The sequence below is a fragment of the Neovison vison genome, chromosome 3 (assembly GCF_020171115.1).
Source record: "Neovison vison isolate M4711 chromosome 3, ASM_NN_V1, whole genome shotgun sequence".
In the NCBI taxonomy this organism is placed as follows: domain Eukaryota; kingdom Metazoa; phylum Chordata; class Mammalia; order Carnivora; family Mustelidae; genus Neogale; species Neogale vison.
In genome coordinates, this window is record NC_058093.1 from 139,423,438 (window position 1) to 139,439,718 (window position 16,281).

A 16,281-nucleotide genomic window follows, 5' to 3' on the forward strand; every position below is an offset into this window, starting at 1 on the left:
TTTGTTGGGGGCTTTCTGTTGGGTTGTTTTTGTTTTTGTTTTTTTTGGGTTTTTGTTTTGTTTTGTTTTGTTTTGAGAACTAGCTTACCAGCACACCACTGAAAATGAGCCACTTAGTGCCATACTGTCCATTCTCAGGGCTCTGTGTTAGATCTCTAAAAAGGTATTTCTCATAGGTCAATCAGAGAAAGACAATTATCATATGATCTTCCTGATATGAGGAAGTTGAGAGGCAACGTGGGGGGCTTGGGGGGTAGTGAAGGAATAAATGAAACAAGATGGGATCGGGAGGGAGACAAACCATAAGAGACTCTTAATCTCACAGAACAAACTGAGGGATGCCAGGGTTGGGGGGTAAGGAGAGGGTGGTGGGGTTATGGACATCGGGGAGGGTGTGTGCTATGGTGAGTGCTGTGAAGTGTGTAAACCTGGCAATTCACACCCTGTACCCCTGGGGCAGATAATACATTATATGTTAATTAAAAATAAAAAATTATATTTTTTTTAAAAAGGTATTTCTCACCCAGACATATGGTCACTCTGCCAGGTGGCTTTGAAATGTGAGGATATATTTTTGTTTGTCAAAATAACATTTAATAATCAGAGGCTTGTTACGAGAGCTATGCCACGATGTATATGAGAGTTTCTCCAAATGATGAAAGGTCTTGCCCAAAACATGGAGAACATTCTCTTGGAGAGCAATGAAAAGGGCACAAACACCTCCAACCGAACATGGACTTGTGGCTGCCTTCTCTGAGCCTGTCTAGGAAATCACACTTGTTTGCCAACTACTGTCTGCACTAGCAGATGCGGCGGCATCCCAGAGAAGGCCCTGTTGGCAATTTGTTCCCTAGCTCTCTAAATTCACTCTCTGAATGCCGCTTGTCCTGCCTTCTTCTTTTTTTTTTTTTTTAAGATTTTATTTATTTATTTGACAGAGAGAGATCACAAATAGGCAGAGAGGCAGGCAGAGAGAGAGGAGGAAGCAGGCTCCCTGCTGAGCAGAGAGCCCGATGCGGAACTCGATCCCAAAACCCTGAGATCATGACCTGAGCCGAAGGCAGCGGCCCAACCCACAGAGCCACTCAGGCGCCCTTGTCCTGCCTTCTTAACTCTTTCTATGGGTCTCATTGCTACCTTCATTCTAAATCATTTGTGAAAAATTCCTCTCAGCCCAGTTCTATGGAGTCAGTGCTTCAGACAGGGGTTGTGTGAAGAAAACCCGACTAGTAGAAAAATGTAACTATGTGAGGATTTTTTTCTCTCTCATACTGATGTCATGAGGTTCGACAGTTGCTGGCTTCATTTCAGCGGCTCAAAGGTATCAGGCCCAAGGCTGTGGTATCAGGCCCAAGGCTGTGGCCTAATGTTCAAAGTAGCTTGGGAAACTCCAGAAATCAAGGCCATTTCCCCCAGAGGAAGATGAAGAACCAAATCAGAAAGGGGAGACATCTGTACCTAAGAAGCACAGGCGTTCCCAGAACTGCCTTGTGACTTTTGCCTATCCTTCAAGGGCTGGACTGTCACATGGCCTCCCCAGGGGTTCCAGAATCTGAGGTGGGAATATGGCTTCCAATGCTCTGTGGTAAGAGGAGAGAAGGGAAAGCTGCTTAAATGGGTGCTGAAAGAGTCAACCACAGGGTGTGTCCCAGGCAGGACTTCCAGGAATACTAAGATATAATACAGAAATAGTAAAGATAGAGAAATAGGCTTACTCAGAATGGATTTCTTATCATGCAAATACAACACAGCACGTTTATGGACACATTTATGGGCACTTCCTTTCACTTTGATTCATTTTAAAACAAAGATCCCTATTAAAAAAAAATTCATTCTTGGGGCACTTGGGTGGCTCAATCAATTGAGCATCTGATTCTTGGCTTCAACTCAGGTCATGATCTCACAGTCATGAGATCAAGCCCTGCATCAGGCTCCCAGCTTTTGCGTCTACTTGGGATTCTCTCTCTCCCTCTCACTCTGCCCCTCCTCCTGCTCCAGTTCCTCTCTCTTTCAAATAAATAAATAAATCTTTAAAAAAAAAACTGTTTACTTTTTACAGTCCATAAACAAATAAACAATGTATATACATATATCAAATCATCACATTGTATACTTTAAATATCTTGTAATTTTATTTGTCAATTATACCTCATTTTTTTTAAAAGCCATGGAAGTATTAATAAAAGAAGGGATACAAAAGCAAATATTGACAGCGTACCCCCAAGTACTCACCAAGAAAAATCTTCCCAAAGGATTTTGCACACTGTTTTCATTGGTGTTCTCTTTCCACTGTACAAAGATGAATCAAGTTATGTCAGTCATCAATATCTTGATTCCTCTAAGTCCCCTTGATTCAAACCAAGGATCCTGAAGATAGGATTGCATTCCTCTAGCAGATCTGCCTCCAGGGAGAGAACACACTTGTCAAGAGGACTTTGGACGTCAGAACTGTGATGCTCGGAGCAGTGATTCTCGAAATTTAGCATTCAATTCCCACTGATTCATAGTTTAGTAAATCATGGTTTACTGAGCCCTCCCACAAGAATCCGGTTCAGTAAGCCTACAGTGAGGCAATTTACATTTTTAGCAAGTTCCCAGGTGATGATTGATGATGCTGGCCAGAGGACCATACTTTGAGAAACAACGCTTTCACTGAAAGGTACAAAAGAGAGGCACCTGGCTGGCTCAGTCGGTAGAGCATATGATTCTTGATCTTGGAGTGTGGGCAACCTGGAGAATTTCTCATAAAGCATACTTTAGATTCTCTCCTCCTCCGCTGTTGATAGTATCGATGTGAAAGAGAGAAATGGGAGAGAGGCAGCAGGTCAGGAGGGGGCAGGGTAAGCTGGTTTTGTGGAAGGGCCTCACAGTTTGGAGGGTTTGCCATAAAAGGTCTGGCCCTCAGTCTTCCTTAGCAGCTACTAGACCCTCATGTCACCAATGGATCAAATACCAGCTTGTTCGTTTCCGGTCAAGGACAATGCATCCTTACAGAGGTCACCAGAAGACTTATATTCAATCTCGGGAGCACATTTTTCCAGCAATGAAAATACCTGAGACCCAAATTAGTCATCAGAATGCAATTTGTTGAGTAGAGAATCAGACCAGAAGAAGTAAACACAGGTGCTAATAGCCAGCAGCCCCTGGTCCGGTGGGGTAGGTGTTTCTAGCCAGCATGCATTCTAATATCTATGTCCATGCTGTACTCAATGTTGAATAGTTTTGATATTTAGATCACCTAGATGATAAAACATAGAAAAGCACCCATCACATCTACTCTATAAAAATGGTTAGTTTAGAAACTAGCAATGATGTTTGAAATGATGATTAATTATTGAAAATGATCAGTAATGAAAATCACTGAAATGGTGACTAATTATTGAGTAGAATGTCTCATTGAAGAAATATATTATTAAACATTCAGTATACTTTGAATTAGAAAGATAACCTAAGGAATTTTCAAGTGAAATTTTCTTTTAATATTTATGTATTTGGCTAAGAAATCATCTTCAGTTTGCTGGAAAATTCAGTTCTATGCCAAAGTGAATTCCCACAGGATGTTAATGAGCATATGTACCAAGAAACAAGAGACTAACTGTAAATCCCCTAGCACTGGGTCTCCTGGTTCTGCCCTCTTTGGGGCTAAACAGACAGTGTAATAACATGAGTACTTGCTTAAACATAAAGAACAGCTACTATTTTCACAGATGTACGAGAGTCAAATGTCAGTCATAGGGCCACATTTAAAGAGAGATAATTCATTATGTTGGTGATTTTAATTTCCCTCGAGATGTCCGTGTATACTTGGCATGTGTAGCTAAGAATTATGTTCACATATAAAGTCACGCATTTTAAAGATGCTCAGAACCTCATTTTCCAAAGATATTCACACATAGCCCAAACGCTGTCCAAGTATGTAAGAAACTAGAAAATGTTAATGTAACATTATCCGAACTGACATGCCCAAATGTTGAAGTATTGAGTGGTTCTAGTCAATTCCCAAAGCCTTAGGAGCTCCCCATTCTAGTGACTGCTACTAAAGGAGACAATCATTTGTGAAGTAGGCTACAGTCTTCTTACTCAGTCTGCATAAAACACAGATAGCATTACACACAGTCATCCCTGAAGAGTTCATGGGGAAAGTATTAAAAGATGAAAACTTTCAGGGTGCCTGGGGGCGGGGGCTCAGTCGGCTGATGTCTGACTCTTAGTTTTGGCTCAGGTCATGATCTCAGGGTGGTGAGATGGATCCCTGAGTTGGGCTCTGCACTCAGTATGGAGTCTGCTGGAGAGTCTCTCTCTCCCTCTATCCCTCCACATGTGCCACAAGCTGGCGCCCACACGTGCACTATCTCTTAAAAAAAACAAAAACAAAACAAAACAAAAACCGAAAAGTTTCTAAAAAGCTGGCAAAATCAGCCTCATCAACACAGATCACAGGCAATTTTTTTACTGTTATGCATCAAAAAGTATTTCAAACTCTATAAATGCTTATGGTATTCCTTTGAGCGCATAAAATAAGCTTTATTTCTAGAACTTTCATAAGCATGATCAAGAACCATTTAAAAATGCCCTCAAAATAAACGTTTCTCAGATTGTGGAATTTTAAAAAGTAAAGATTTCAACCATATGGCAGTTGAGCAAAAAAAATAAATAAATAAACTAAGCAAATGTGATATTCCTTTAAAAAACGAATAGGATTACCACACTCATGGGAGCCTTTAGCTTATTAAAAAAAACAAACACTTCAAGTTAAGGGCGGGGAGGACTGGTAACCTGGTGTCTAGCGCCATCTACTGAACAGAGACGGTAACTTGCTCCCAAATGTTTCTTCAGCGGCGTCAATTACTGTTTAATTAATAGAAGAAATGAGGACTTAGGTGAAAATGACTGGAAAGTAATCTGAAACGTAAAAATAAAAGCTGTATTTAGAGTGGCACTTTATCCATTTTGAACGCCAGCTTTTCTAAGAAAATACCGATTTTTTTGTTTGTTTCAAGTTTTTTGTTCTGTTTTGTCTTGTTTTAATTCCAGTTAGTTAACATAATAGGGTAAAATTAGTTTCAGGAGTGGAATTTAGTGACTCATCACTTACATATAACACCCAGTGCTCATCACAAGTGCCCTCCCTAACCCCCCACCCCCACCCATCTCCCCTCTGGCAATGGTCAGTTTGTTCTCTGTGGTTAAGAGTCTGTTTTATGGTTTGCCTCTCTCTTTTTTTCTCCTTTATAGTCATCTGCTTCATTTCTTAAATTCCACATGTGAATGAAATCATACAGTATTTGTCTTTCCCTGACTGACTTACTTCACTCTAGCTCCATACGTGTTGTTGCAAATGGCAAGATTTTTGTTCTTAGTAATATTCCATGTGCGTACATATGTATGTATATGTACCATACCTTCCTTATCCTTATTCATCTATTGATGGATATTTGGACTCTTTCCATAATTTGGCTAGTGTTGCTAATGCTGCTATAAACGTCAGGGCACGTATGTTCCTTCAAGTCAGCATTTTTGTGTCCTTTGGGTAAATATCTTGTGCAATTGCTGGATCACAGGGTAGCTCTATTTTTTTTCTTTTTTAACTTTTTCTGAGGACCTCCTTACTGATTTCCAGAGTGGCTACACCAGTTTGCCTTCCCACCAACAGTGCAGGAGGGTTCCTCTTCCTCCACATCTTCACCAACATCTGTGGTTTCCTGCATCTAAGAAAATATGTTGATAGATATATTTACAAAATACACAAATACAGAAACTTGAAAGATTTGGGCAACATGGGAAAATGAATAGGACCAGGTTTGGAAATGAATCTCTAAGGTCACTTACCACAAGAAGATGGGCGCTGTGGATTACCACAGATCTGGTGCTGGTGACCAAAAGTCATTCCATCAGTCAAAATGAATCACCTACTTTTTCTCCTGTTCTTAATTAAAGCCAGTTATCTAACCTAATATAAATCCAGATCTCCTATGAATTAACATTATGGAAAATGTATTATAATAAGTTTACCGCCTGGTGGTAACAGGAAAAACTCTGAAGGCAGTTTTTGAAATTATCAAAGAAAAATAACTATGTAATGCGTATGGTAGATCTTGACTAGAAGTTTCCACTTCTGGAGGGAGTATGAGGTTCCAGGGTTCTGCTTGTACTCTGTAAACTACAACCTTGTGGGAGGCTAGGAACTGAAAAATGTCATGTGCAAGTATGTTTCTTGGTGGCCATTCTTATGAATCCTCCTTTCCCACCCTTCATATATCCCTGTGTTTATTCCTTTGTTTCACGCCTGTCTCCCAGAAGACCAACATTAAACTATCTGTATGGTGTTCTCCATTCTGTACTTAGTTGCCCCCACATGACTGATACATTGTACATGCACTCACATAGTAAATACTCAACAAACATTTTAATTAACTAATTAAAATGTTGACTGGGGCCAAAGGTGAGGGAGTGGGGAAGAAACTTGGGAAAACAAAAAGAGGACAATGAAATAAAAGAAGAAAGAAAAATCAAGAGGCCTAATTCATTGACCTTCTTACTAGAAGCAGAAGCTGCCCAAGGCATTTGTAGACCTGCACAATATTTATTTAGAGTATGAACATCTATGTCATATATACATATTTTTAAATTCCAACTGGTATTTGATAGAAATACACAATGTTTCTTGTAAAAAAAAAAAAAAAGAGTCACTGCAAATGGCTGAAGTCTTAAACAGTAGCTCAGCTGGTATTTCTTTCTTTTTTTTTTTTTTAAGATTTTATTTATTTATTTGACAGACACAGATCACAAGTAGGCAGAGAGGCAGCAGAGAGAGAGGAGGAAGCAGGCTCCCTGCTGAGCAGAGAGCCCGATGTGAGGCTCGATCCCAGGACCCTGGGATCATGACCTGAGCTGAAGGCAGAGGCTTTAACCCACTGAGCCACCCAGATGCCCCTCAGCTGGTATTTCAATCAAGGTTCCATCAGAGAAATAGGACCAAGAGGAGCTATGTGTAATAAGGGATTTAAAATAGTGATTTGACCCAACCGAACTGAGGGAGTTGGTTAAACCAGACATCGAAGGCTTTTGTTTCCAGTGCTGGGGCCCAGAGTGAGTGGGGCAGGCACTCAGGAAGGAAAGGTGGATGTGAGTGGGAGATAGAGAAAGGAAAGATTGGAAGCTGTAAGGACATGAGATGGAGCACAGATGGACAAGCTCAAGTCCACCCCTCTCACTGCTCCCAGCTTCCAGGATTCGAGTGACCTGTAGGTGAACTCTTGTGCCAAAGCTAAGTGCTCCAGCCTAGCACAGGAGCTGGAGGAGATGCGGGCCTGGCTCCTGTCCCTTTAAACCAGATGAGCCAGCAGAGAGTAAGACCACGCATGAGCAGGACAGCTGCTATGCTGCACCCACCCTCTGCACATGAAAGCTACTTGCTGCTGCTTGGCCTCCCCCTTCCAAGTCTCACATGCAAATGCCCCCATGGAGGACATTAACTCTGGAGGGAACTCTGCAGGGAAGGGAATTATGGAAACATTTGATAGTATTCAACTACCAGTTTTCTTTGGGTAAAGATTTTCAACTACAAAACTGAAAGTTCTTCGTAGAGATAAAACCCAAGGTTGTTTATTTCTTCTTGCTTGAGCTTGATATTTGGTGCCTTCCAAGGAGTATGTCCATTTCCTCGAACTAGTTGAAGGTACTGGCTGACCATTGTTCGCAACATTCCGTTTTATCCTGGTAATGTATATGGACCTGTAGTGATGTCTCCTCCTTTTGATCCTGGAATTGGCCCTTGCCACCTTGGATCCAATTACTCTCATTGCATTTAGGTTTCCCAGTTCAGTGACAGCAGTTCCCACTATAAGTTGGGGTCTGCAGAGAACAGCAATTACAAAGTTCCCCAAGGATGCCAGCGCTCCTTTTGCAAACATATTTCTCATAGTACTTGTGAAAGGTGTGTATTCTGGACCCTCCCAGTGTGGGTAAACAGGTCTGAAGTGACAAATCCACTCTAACATTCCAATCTCCCTTAGCCACGTGATGCATTTAATAGGATTCTGGCCCATGTAAGCCACCATGACGTGTTAGCTATTAAGATTACTTCAAAATTAACATGCATTCATTCTTGTAACTTTACATTGAAATTAATATAAGTAGGCTTCTCCTCCTGCAGATGCCATTGGCTTTAACTTTAAGTATGATTTCAGCACTTACGTATGTTTGACTTTGTAAAATTTAAACCAGATCAAAGATGGCTAGTGTCTGTTGGAGCAAGCAGACTCCATTCAAGGCTAAGTTGTACTGCATTGCATTTGCTGGTATGAGATTCCTGGCATTCATTCCCTTGGAACATTCAATAGAGTCACCTGTAGTTAAAACAAAATAAAACACAGAGCAAAAAGGCAACTCATGGGGTGGAATATTATAAAAAATCAATCACAAAAGACAAGTGCTGGTGAGAAATGGGAATCTTATATGCCATTGGCTGGAAGGCAAACAGGTGCAGATACTGCAGGAAACAGTTTGGAGAACCTCAAAAACTTGAAAAATAGAAGTACAATCCGGCAATTCCACTTTGGGGTATATAGCCAAAGGAAATGAAAACAGGATTTTGAAAAGACACCTGTACAGGAATTGCAGGAACATCGTAACATTATCCACAGAAGCCAAGATAAGGAAACAACCTAAGTGTCCACCAACAGATGAAGGGGTAAAGAAGGTATAGTATGGATGCCCAGTGAAATATTATCCAACCATGAGAAAGAAGGAAATCCTGACATTGGTCACAAGATGGATGGGACTTGAAAGCATTTTGCTAAGTAAAATAAGTTAGACAGAGAGCGACATGGGAGCATGAGTGTGGGGAGGTGTGGTACAAGGAAGAAGACATACGTGTTTTGTTCTTGGTTCCTGGAATTTCCCGAGTTTAAAAAAAAAAAAAAGAATGCCTTTGTTAGGCTAATAATGTGGCTTAGGATGGACCCCTAGAAAGTTTCAGGATGGGGATGGTCTACAGAAAGACCAAGCACATGACAGAAAGTTTGAGGCTTTCGGCTGCCAGAAATCCAGGGAAGAGAGGGGGTCTGGAGATTTGAGTTCAGTCTCTTGACTGGTGAGTCAATCAATCGTGTCTACATGACATAACTCTGGACCCCGAAGGTCAGCGGGGCTTCCTGGCTGGTGAACGCACCCAGCGGGTTCACTGAAGGCTGATGCACCAGGAGGATGATGCGCTCCGACTCCGTGAGCCGATGGCAGAGAAGCTCTGTGTTTGAGAACTTCCCCAGACCTCACCCTACATATATCTTGCATAATCAAAATGTCATCTTAAGGATAAAAAAAATCAAACAAACTAGTTGTAGGGAAGTTGTAATTTATACAGAGTCAACTTACCTAAGCCGGGATGACTACTGATTCAGACAGCATAGATGAACCTCAAAATCATGATACTGAGGAAGAGAAGGCAAACAGAAAGAGGACACACTGAGCGACTCCATTTTTCTGAAAACCTGGAAGAGACACCTGTAATCTGCCGTGACGGAAAGCAGACCAGCTGTTGCCTGGGCGAGGCATGGCGGGGAAGGGTGCTTGGACGGGGCCGGGAACGCTTTGACACGATGGAAGCGTTGTGTTTTGATCTTGGTGGTAATCATAGGGATGTAGAAATGTTTCAAAAAATCATTGAAATGTGCCTCTTTTTTTTTTTTTAGATTTTTATTTATTTATTTGAGAGAGAGAGAGGGAAAGAGAGAATGAGCAGTAAGGAAGGGCAGAGGCAGAGGGAGAGGGAGAAGCAGACTCCCTGCTGAGCAGGAAGCCTGATACGGGGCTTGATCCCAGAACGCGGAGATCAGGACCTGAGCCGAAAGCAGACGTTTAACCGACTGAGCCACCCAGGTACCCCCAGAAAGGTACCTTTTTAATGAATGTATTTTTATTGTGCATAAACTGTACCACAATAGAGCTGACTTATTTAAAAATTGGGGCTTGACTGAGTCCAGGTTTTCCACTATTAGCTGTAGGATTTTTTTTCACTTAATCTCTCTGCGGGCTAACTTTGAAGAATTCTGAATTCCAGCTACTGAGGAAGCATGTTCTTAAAACTGAAAAACAGCAGGTTCAAACCATCCCACAGTCCTACAGTCCCTTCCCCTGCTCAGACTCTCTCTCTCTCTCTTCAAGTAAATAAATAAAATCTTAAAAAAAAAAATGTAAAAACTGTACCAAGAACAGGAGTGACAGTTCAGCCCTACAGGTAACACAAAATGATTAGTCCAAAGAGGCTTTAGGCTTAATCACCACCGGTGGTCACTCACAATGGCCAAGTAGAAAGACAATACAGTTTTTTTAAGGTTTTATTTATTTATTTGACAGAGAGGGACACAGCAAGAGAGGGATCACAAGCAAGGGGGAGAGGGTGAGGGAGAAGCAGGTTTTCCGCAGAGCAGGGAGCCTGATGTGGGGCTCGATCCCAGGACCCTGAGATCATGACCAGAGGCAAAGGCAGACGCTTAATGACTGAGACACCCACGTGCCCAAGACCATATATTTTAAAGTTTTAATACTAACATTAACCCACCCAGAGCCGGCTTATTGGCATGATATTATGACAGCCTTTAGCCAGCACACTTACGCTCACAGCTGCCTTTTAATCTTTTTATTCTGTATCATTCTGCACCAAAAGAAGGAGGAGGAGTTGACAGTGAGAAAAAGGGAAGACAAGAGAATAAAAAGGCAACAGCCACAGAAAATAGCGTATTTTCTTCCTGCTTTCGTGGTCAGAATAACTTTTTATCATTGCCAAAAGGAAAGGCTACTGCATTTGTATTTCACACCTATAAATGTGCAAGGAACATCGGCTATAAAAAGCTTGCTCGGTGCTCCGGCTCCGGCAGGGCGTGTAGCCTTCACTTCCTCTTTCCTCCGAGGTTCATTAAGGCACAGAACAGAGGCCTGAAGAAGCCATCGTGACAAAAGCAAAATGAAAACCCAGACAATTCTTATAAAATGTGAATTTTCTCTGAGTGCAAGATATTTAGCCTCTTAACGTGTGTTATATCCATCCGCTCTATCAAACTCTGTACAAGTGTGATTTCATTCTGGAAAAAAAAAAAAAGAGAGACAGAGAGACATTTCCACCCTCCTTAAATTAAAAAAAAAAAAAACCAACTATTTGAAGTCATTGCAATAGCAAATGATTTATTTGTACTTGAAAAGTCTTTATATGATGTGTATGTATTCACGAGGAAGTTGAAAAACTTCCTCCCTCTCAAGTGGTTAAAAGGAAAACCACGGGGTCCAAATACTTTGTGACTTTTTAAGTTGGAAGATTAAAGACTTTCTGATATGAGGAATTTGAGAAGCAAGACAGAGGATCATAGGGGAAGGGAGGGAAAATGAAACAGGAGGAAACCAGAGAAGGACACAAAGTGTAAGAGACTCTTAGCTCAGGAAACAAACTGAAGGTTGCTGGGGGGGGGGGGGGGCGGAAGGGATGGGATGGGGGGGCTGGACAATGGGGAGGGCATGTACTAAGGGGAGAAAAAAATAGTTAAATAATAGGAAAAAAATTAAACATAACCTTTTAAACCCCCCCCAGAAAAAGACTGCTTCTGAAATTTGAAGTCAGTCCTCAAAGATTAAGAATCATTTTCATGATTTTTTTTAAAGACTGTATTTATTTATTTGACAGAGAGACACATGAGAGAGGGAACACAGGCAAGGGTAGTGGGAGAGGGAGAAGCAGGCTTCCCACCGAGCAGGGAGGGAGTCTGATGGAGGGCTCGATCCCAGGACCCTGGGATCAGGACCTGAGCTGAAGGAGGACACTTAACAACTGAGCCACCCAGGCGCCCCTCTTGATTTTTATTTTTACCAGCAGAAGATCAAAGTGCCTTTTGCACTTTATGGTGGAAGGAAGAGACTGTATTCTCAATATGTTCAAAGTCACAGAACTTCTCTACCAGGATTCAGTATGAAACACGATGGTTATCTCCTTATTGCCCAGTATTCTTCCAGGAACAACAAAATGTGAGCAAATAAGACAGTTTAAATGTCTACGTTCCTCCTGGTTTTGATTATCGTGTCCTGAGTTTCTACACTTAGCCTTGTCCCCTGAGGCCTTACTTCAGCTGAGTCCCCTTCAAAGTCTCCCTCCATTCTGTCATACACCACACAAGCTCTCTGAGCTTACTTCTTGTCTGGGACACGCAGGATGAGTTGTGCCGTGGAGGTTCTTCCCACAGATGGCTCCTGAATGGAGCTCCCGAGTGGATGGAGGCTGAGGAACAAGAAGCAGAATGACTGATTCCACACTTCCGTACTCCAGCAGATGCACTCGAGGGAAGAGACATAAAACACATCGACAAAGCTCAAATATTTCCTAGGTGGCTTGTACCTAGGTGGCTTGTATCAGAGACTGATGTATGTGGACAGCTCTATTTAATAATCACAAACACACATTAGGAGGGTTTAATCCTATTAGTCATTCTATTTTAAGTTAACATCCAGTTTAGTTTAAAATGTGGTTTGGGGGGCACCTGACTGTCTCAGTCAGTGGAAGGTGCAGGTCTTGGCCTCAGGATTACAAATTCGAGCCCCACACTGGGTGTCGAGATTGCTTAAACAAATAAACTATTTTTAAAAAGAGAGAGAGAAGAAAAAAATAATAAGATATATTCTTGTTTGTGCTGACTTTGGTAATATGTATACTAAAATTGGAACGATACAGGTAAGATTAGCATGGCCCCTGGGCAAGAATGACTCACAAATTCTATATTTATGTTAATATATATTTTAATATATATAATTTAATATAGTATTTATTACTTAATATACATTATATCAAACATATTTTTGAATTTTTAGTATATATAATATGGAATATTACTCAGCCATAAAAAAGAATGAAATCTTGCCATTTGCAATGACTGGGATGGAGATAGAAAGCATTACGCTAAGCAAAATGAATCAGTCAGAGAAAGACAAATACCATACAATTTCACTCATATGTGGAATTTAAGAAACAAAACAAATGAGCAAAGGAAAAAAGAAAGAGAGAGGGAGAGACAAACCAAGAACCAGATTTTCCACTCTAGAGAACAAACTGATGGTCACCAGAGGGGAGTGTGTGGGGGATGGGTGGAACAGGTGATGGGGATGAAGGGGGCACTTGCCGCGATGAGCACCAGGTATTGTATGGGAGCACTGAACCACTCTATTGTACACTGCATATTAATTAACTGGAATTAAAATTAAAACTTCAAAAGCCAAAAAAGATAGCTTTGTTTGAAAGAAGATGAAGTCACAGGCAGGTCTGAATGAAATCTCACACAGTGGAATTCAGGGTAGCTAATGAGATAGCACAGACGAGACACTCGGTAAATATTTCTGAATGAATAAATGAATGATTCAGAAAGGAAAACAGAACTAAGAGACAAACGGCCTTATGAGCAAATTCTCACGTTGGAGAAAGGGACAAAGATTAGGGAAGCTGCTTGTTAGACCATGTTCATGGTTGAGAATATCTTCTGTAACAAAAATAAATAACTCTCTCCAAATTAGTCAATAACTTCAATAAAGTTCATTTCAAATTTCATTAAGTTTTTGTGTGGAACTTGGCAGGCCAATGTTAAATTGAATTGAATTAAATTGAATTCCTTGATTCAATTTAATTGAATTAAATTGAATTCCTTCTCTGAAGGAAAAAAGGTCCAAGAAATCAAAACATTTTTTGTGAAAAATGTCCTTGCTAAAAATGTCCTTGCTAAATATCACTATACAGGAAACTACTAAATCACTGCATGTTAATTACAATGGAATTAAAATAAAAACCTTGCTTAAAAATATCATTATCAAGTATAATGATTAAGTCATTAAGATTTTGACATGGTAAAGACAAAAGGATAGTTAAAACATATTAGAAAGTAAATATAGAAACCTGCTCTATCCCTGAGCCAACAATATAAATCAGTGAGGAAGGATTAATTATTCAATAAATAGTTTGAGGTCAATTGATTAGCCATATGAAAAAAGATAATGTAGACGCTGAACTCACACCAGATCTAAAAGTCCATTTTAGGAGTATTAAAACGCTAAATATGAAAAACAAAGTTTTTTTAGTTTCAGGAAAAAAATGCAGAAGAATAACTTTTTTGAATTGTGATATTCAGGAAAGAAGTCTTGTTTAAGATACAAGAAGCATAAACAGTTAAGGGGAAAAATCAATTGGTTTAATGTCATCAAACCTTAAAACCTCTGCATGAAAAAGGACACCATTAAAAAGTGAGAATAGGGGCGCCTGGGTGGCTCAGTGGGTTAAGCCTCTGCCTTCAGCTCAGGTCATGATCTCAGGTCCTGGGATTGAGCCCCGCATCGAGCCCCGCATCCCCGCTTCCCTTCCTCTCTCTCTCTCTGCCTGCCTCTCTGCCTAATGGTGATCTCTGTCTGTCAAATGAATAAATAAAATATTTTTTTAAAGTGAGAATAACTAAAACCTCTAAATTGCATACTTTTTAAAGGGCTATTTGTATGGCATGCAAATTATATCTTAATAAAGCTAACCTTCAAAAAGTTAAAAGACGGGGTCACCTGGGTGGCTCAGTCCTTTAAGCGTCTGCCTTCGGCTAAGGTCGTGATCCCAGGGTCCTGGGATTCAGCCCCGCATCAGGTTCCCTGCTCAGCAGGAAGCTTGCTTCTCCCTCTCCCACTCCCCCTGCTTATGTTCCCTCGCTCACTGTGTCTTTATCAAATGAATGAATAAAATCTTTTTTTAAAAAAAAAAAAAGTTAAAAGACTTGAAACAATGAATACTTACTGCTTCCCACCCACAAAAATTGACAAAAATTTTAAAGACTCACAATACCAAGTTTATGCATAGATGCGGAGTCCACTGTCGAAATAAACCTAGGGAGGGTATAAAGTGTTACAACCACCTTGAAAAGAAATTGGTCAATTTCCACCAAATGCAAAATGTTGGGACCCTAACACCCAGAAAGCTCATTTCCACATGTATATGCTATAGAAACTTGAGCCCATGTGACCTACAAAGCGGATACAACACATTCACAGCAGCATCGTTTTAACACCAACAAACTTCATGATCATCTAATCGATCACTAAAAGGGAAGTGTTTAGATTTTGAAAATTCATAAGGGAACTGCTGTACAGCGGGTCAAGATGAATGAACAAAGCTGCACGAATCACGGAATCATTGTGGAGAAAATAAGTTGTTACCTCTGGAGAGGGCTGGAGGGGAAAAAAATCTGAAAGATACAAAGGAACACAAACAGAGCTCCAACTCTATCTCTAAAATGTTTTATTTTGTATTTCCAAAATCTAAAAAATACAAAATAAATATAAACTTTTAAAATGTTGTTTTTAAGATGTGGGTCATGTTACTGGATTGTTATTATGTCATTTTCATGTTTTTTATATTTGGAATAATTTCACAGGAAATAAAATGCCCTTGCGGCGTGTCATAAACATGATTCTGAAATGAGAGCAAATCATACTTTTGGTATGAGAGCATCAGTCCTATCTGTACCCTTCATCATCAAAAAATTTTAAATTAAAGGGATAGTAGTAGACAGTTTTAGTTATGCAGGATGGATAAATTCTAAAAATCTGCTGTCCAGAATTGTATCTATAGTTAACAGTACTATATTGTGGATTTTAAAATTTATCAAGGAAGTGGATCTCATTTTGAGTGTTCTTATAATAACAATAGATAGGGACGCCTGGGTGGTTTAGTCGGTTAAGTGTCTGCCTTCTGCTCAGGTCATGAACCCAGGGTCCTGGGATCGAGCCCTACATCACTGTCTGTCGTCAGACTCGCTGCTTAGCGGACAGTCTGCTTCTCCCTCTCCCTCTCCCCCTCCCCGCCCACTCCTGTGCTCACACTCCATCTCTCTCTCTCAGATAAATAGTTAAAATCTTTAAACAAACAACGAAAAAAAGATGGGTGAATAGACAGATAGATAGGAATAGTAGCAAAGATTTAAAGAATGCCCTAGAAACAGGTCCTATAAAATGAAAAAACTATTCCCTGCATTCTTAGTAAACCACATATGTAAGGGTGACACACAGAATCCCTAGAATTTAATCCAATCTATTCATCCCCCTTCGATATGGAACTTACAATGTATTGATGAAATATACCTGATAGATCATTCCTTTTGTCTTTGAAAACCAGATCACGTTCCTTCTGTGACTTCCCTAATATGTCATAATAAGGTAATAGCCCCAATAATGAAGCAAGTTTTTTTACTAGCCCCTCAATTTACTTTTATAGATAAGACC

The 16,281-nt window shown here is 40.4% G+C and overlaps 1 pseudogene; it reads left to right on the top strand.

The window, feature by feature from the left end:
* Positions 1-12,656: 12,656 nt before the first annotated feature.
* LOC122903830 lies at positions 12,657-12,778 on the top strand (annotated as a pseudogene).
* The last annotated feature ends 3,503 nt before the right edge of the window (positions 12,779-16,281 follow it).